Here is a 5561-nt window from a genome sequence, read left to right as displayed (position 1 = left end):
AAATGTTGGAGTCTATGCCCAAAAGTGCCCTTGAGACATCCTACGCGTAGGATGTCTCCTGATGATTTTTTCATGGATGGTGCTCCTAGTGCCTGCCCTTGGTCCCCCTGAGTCCCTTTTGAGCCTAATTTCAACAAAAAAGTCAAATGGATAGAGAATAACTCCCTGTGTGGACTTCAGAGTCTCCGAGCCATTTTTTGACTTTTGGAGTGCTTTTTGGCGATGAAATTTCTTGATGTTGGTCTCCATAGCTTCCCGATCCCTTGGGGGTCCTTGCCATATGGTTTTTGTCGACTTTGGCTTCACCGGAGCTTCATTTGGCAATTTGTCGCTATACAAGCACCCGTGGTTGCGTTTACATACCTTCAATTATTTGTGGTGGTCTACCACCATAGGACTTGGTTGTTGATGGTCTAGGAAAGCCGCTCGTGCAGTTTGGTGGCAAACGGGTTTGCGGTTTGGCCGCAAGAGCAATTTGACGCTTTGTATGTCTGATGCCATTTCTGAAGTTTAGTGCCGCCTCCGGTCACTTTTTGGTCATGCGGGTCTCATAGACTTGTCGAGCATGTCAAGATGCTCCTACCCATGAATTTTGGTAGCATTTGGTCACCGTTTCACCGATTTCCCATTTGGTGGCCTCTTGCGGGTTTCTAGGAATTAGGGTTTTTCCCGATGGTTTTCTACTGCCTTTGGACATCGAGGATTGGTCTCCTAGGCTAGGGTAAGCTACCGATGAAGTCTTTTTGCTTTTGGGTTAGCCGTTAGGCCGCCGTCTCTACTTGTAGGTCTCTACCGCCCGCTTTGTGTGTGACCCCTATGCTAGTTTTCGCGACATAATGACAAACATGCGCGAAAAGCTCAAGGTGGTGAGCCTACTTATCATGTCTGGAGCTCGAAGGATAGTCGTGTGCATCGTAGAAGCTGCTGGAAGGTCGGTCCGCTCTAGGTAGTAGAAGCTCTCTCCACAAAGTCAATAGTGAGAATGAGCTAAAAATGAGGTGAAAATTTCTTATAATGGAGGTCTCCGAACCACTTTTCGTGAAATTTGACATGTGCTCCTATCTTCTTGCGAGATGTGGTTTAGGCTCAAGAATTTCTTGATTTGGACTCCATTTGCTCTGTTTACCAGAAATTTGGCATTTCGGTCAAAACCTGGCCAAAACACGCTTTTCACTCCAGTCTCATAATTGCACCCCCACTGTACCATAGGTTGTCCTATAGTCACTGATCATCCCCATATTTGTTTTTTCATTACGACCGTTTTTCACCTGCTTTTTGTATTTTTGAATTTTTTCTGCCAAAAATTAGCAAAATTAAAAGGAAAATAGCAAATCAAACCCAAAAATCATAATAAATCACAAACATCGCGGCAAAATATTATATACACTCACATGCAATTTTTATGGCCGGATTTCTCCGTTTTACCAATATTTTGTCCGAAAAATGGCTGTTTCTACTTATATACACACACCTAGGGACTTGATTTGGTGATTGACCCCATATACCTATAGATACCTACTGTATAAGGGCATATGTACTTGGGTTACTCCAGAAAATTTCGCAATCAAACAACAACCCTTAAAATAGTCAAAAATCATGCCCTTTTTTTGTTGTTTCTGTTATTGGTTCCGCATTTGAGAATGCCTCCCGGACGACAAGGTATCGCCTCGGAGTATGTGCCGTACATAGGTTGAAAAATTTGTGCTAATGCTTAGCCGATTAATGTGGCCCTATGTTATGCATACTCTGTCAATGCATGGAAAAATTAATGTTGTGCAAGAGAAGGGAATAAGCAAGATGCTTATTGGCATTCGCCGTCGAGGTTTCCTGTTTTCTTTGCAAGTAACAGTTGTAGCTCTACTGCTCTTTGCTTAATTGTCTTTTTTGCAAAAGGCAATTGCTTTGCCGACACTGTTGATATAACCATATCTGTTTCTATGTAGAGGATTGGCTTGGCCGGAATGGCTATGGGCTGTATTGCCTTTGCTTTCCATTGGTATTTTTTTTCTGCCGGTTTTTGTAGATGTTTTTCTACTTCCTTTGTTGCCACTGTTTTGTTGCTGATTGGCATCCACATAAGTCGATTTTCCTATTTTAAATGCAGTTGTCTGTCTTCCGTTGTTGCTTGTACTGAAGGGAGTTTCTTTTGCCTTTGTTTTGGTATCCAAATGCGAGTGACATTTGGGTTATGGCTAAGCATTTTCTTGGGGATCCATACCTGTTTTATGCCCTTGGTTTTTGGTTGAACCATCTGCTTCATTGGAATTCTTTTGTTGCATTGTTGTTTGTCTGCCATGTCATTTCTATCCTTCCGCATCCATACTTGTTTCCCTTGTTTTGGTACCCTAGATCTTTGCATTGTGGCCGGTGACTTCGTATGTCTGTAATTAACATTGTTGCCTTTTACCTGTCTATTGGTCTCGAATATCATGTTGTTCTTTGGTGGAATTCTTGCTTTTGGCTCTTTTTCCGGTGATTGCATGGCTTGCAGCTGATTATTCCGACATTGCTGAGAAAAAGCTATCACCTGTTGTTTGTGTCCATGCTGAATTTTGATTGCATTCGCACTCCAATATATCTGTACATTGTACTCTTTTTGCCAAGGTTGCTCCAACATCATTGGGTGTTGTGTGCTTTCATTCTCCACCACATAGAATTTGTGTGGGTAAATATATTGATGTATATGTACATGCAATATAGTCCAGCCCAATGTTTTCAACGGATTTGATGTGCTACTTTCCAGAACTTGAGGAGTAGGATGAACTTGACCTGTGGCTTTGAGCTGTTGGTATAATCCGTAAGAGATCAAATTTGCTTGAGCTCCCGAATCAAGCAATGCCCTCGATTCAACTTGATTGCTGCCCACTTTGACCGCAATTATTGTCTCCACTGTGTCTTCATCCAACTTCGTCAGTCGAATGGCATTGATTCGCAATGGTGCTCCACTTTGTTGTTGTTGTCGCAGAAGTCTTCTTTTTGCTATGCGTTCTTGTACTTCTGCTTGAGCTTCCTCTTGTACTCTTTGTTTTTCCTTCATTCTTTGTTTTCCTTGATGAATTTGTTGGAGCATCTCCTGTGTGAGTGGTAGATGATATTTCTTCAGGCGACATCCACTAATCCAGTTTGGCATTTCTTCACCTGCTAATGTAGCAAGCTTGACAGCTCCACTTTGTGATAGATCACTAATCACAAATGGTCCCGTCTCACGCTTTTTAAGTTTCATGGCATGTTGCTTCAAAGTATAAACAAGTACGTAATCACGTGTTTTGAACTCTTTAGTGCGCACATGTTTGTCAAAAAGTTCTTTTTGTCTTCTCTTTTTAGCATAGATTGAAGCCACAGCTCGTAAGAGGAGTTCATCTAGCTTTTCAAGATCATCTGTTCTTGAAGAGAGCTCATGCCCTGTCCATTCTAAGCGTTTTGCTACTCGTAGAGTTGGAATTAAAAACTCTATGGGTAGTATAGCATTTAGGCCAAACACCATGTTGTATGGTGTTGTTCCTATCGATGTTTTGTAAGCTACTCTGTATGCCCATAGTGTTGAGTGTAGCTATTGATCCCAATCTGTTCTTGATTCTGACACTATTTTAGTGAGAATCGTGCATAGTGTTTTATTTGTGGCCTCAGCTTGTCCATTTGCCTGTGGATGGTATGGAGCAGATTTTCTATGTATGACCATGAATTCCTTTAGCAAATATTCAATGACTTCATTGAGAAAATGTGTCCCTCGGTCACTGACAATTTCTATTGGTAACCCGTAACGTACAAAAACATTCTCATACAAAAATTGTGCAGTGGTGCGTGCATCAGCTTTTTGTGTTCCCTTGGCTTCGACCCATTTTGTGAGATAGTCCGTAGCCATAATGATATATTGGGTATGGGTGCGATATGCAGGGGGTTAGATAGGTCCCACAAAATCAATGCCCCATTTTGCAAATGCTCTTGCTCCCATCATTTGCCATAATGGCATCTCATCTCTTTTTATTGGCACCTTGGTGCGTTGACATGCGTCACAACGCTTTACAAACTCTTCAGCATCCATGTGCAATCGTTGACATGCGTCACAACGCTTTACAAACTCTTGAGAATTCATGTGCAATGTAGGCCACCAAATTCCTACGGTTAAGACAATTTTTGCCGTCTTATCGCCCGAAAAATGGCCTCCACTTATTCCGCTATGTGCATGTTCTAGAATCAGCAGGTATTCACTTTCACTTGCACAGATTCTAAGTTGATTGTCCTTTCCTCGCTTATAGAGTTGGTTCCCAATTAACTAGAAGTCACGAGCTTCCTGCTCTATAGCTTTTTTCCATGCTCTTGTGATGTTCTCAGGGAACGTCCTTGTGGTTAAGAGGTCAATGATATATTGACTCCATGCAAGTGCAATGTTTACCTGAAACAATGTCGTGTGATCCACTGGTCGTTTGGCACTACATATAGTACAATTGGTAACATAAGAATGTGTGTCCATATACATAGTTGGCGAATAAACCCACAATTGTTTCAGTCTTTGGTGTGTTTTCACTGTTGAACAATGAAATGCACAATCCTGAACATGTGCTTCTTCAAAGTAGCACTCGAATTCTTTTGGATTTATACATAATCGTAGGATTTGGTCCGATCCAAGATGATACATCCGTCCTGCTATCAACTGGAAGTTTTTTGTTTGTTGAATTGTTTGTTGTTTGGATCTGTATTCCGTATTATCAAACTCACTTCCAAAGGAAAGAATGCTAACAATTTCCTGAGACCATTTGGGTACCATTTCAATATTGAGATAGAGATAGCATCCTTAATCCTCTGGAAAGATTCTTGTAGGTCTCGGCTATACTCATCTGTGCCAAAGATCTTCCCGTGTACTTTGAGTAGCAGGGGACTTTTTGATCTTCCCTCAATTACCTCAAAAGGTGCTTTTCCCATGAAAGTATGTATAGTGTTACTGTAGGCATACTCCACTATGGGTAAGGACTTCTCCCATTGGGACCTTTGATCTACTTCCGTTACATAGGCTTTTAGTAGATCAATAATTGTTAGGTTAGCTATTTCACTTTGGCCATCCGTTTGCGTGTGATAGGCCAAGGATAAATTTAGCCTTGTCCCTAAATTCTCAAGGAGACCCTTCCAAAAATTACTGGTCATTCTAGGATCTCTATCAAGCACTATGGACATTGGCAAGCCATGGTATTTGAAGATTTGTGAAATGAAGAGGGTTGCCATTTGATGGGCTTTGATAGTCTTTTTGACAGGTATAAAATGAGCTTGTTTACTGAACCTGTCTACTATTGTCCATATTTCCATATTCCCATGGATAGATTTAGGCAATTCAAAGATAACATCCATGGATGTGCTCTCCCATGGTGAATTAGGGATTGGCAAAAGGTTGAAGCAATCCAAGTTGCTTCCCTGTATCAAACTTTGTCTTTTGGCATACCACACATTTAGAAACATACTCTTGTATGTTTTCTTTCATGGTAGGCCAATGGAAATATGTTTTAATCCCTTTTATGGTAGACTGAATCCCTGTATGTCCCGCATAAGGAGGAGCATGAGATTCATACACT

Source organism: Adiantum capillus-veneris, chromosome 7, assembly GCF_014529385.1.
Source record: "Adiantum capillus-veneris isolate H3 chromosome 7, ASM1452938v2, whole genome shotgun sequence".
In the NCBI taxonomy this organism is placed as follows: domain Eukaryota; kingdom Viridiplantae; phylum Streptophyta; class Polypodiopsida; order Polypodiales; family Pteridaceae; genus Adiantum; species Adiantum capillus-veneris.
Note: the sequence above shows the minus strand (reverse complement) of the source record.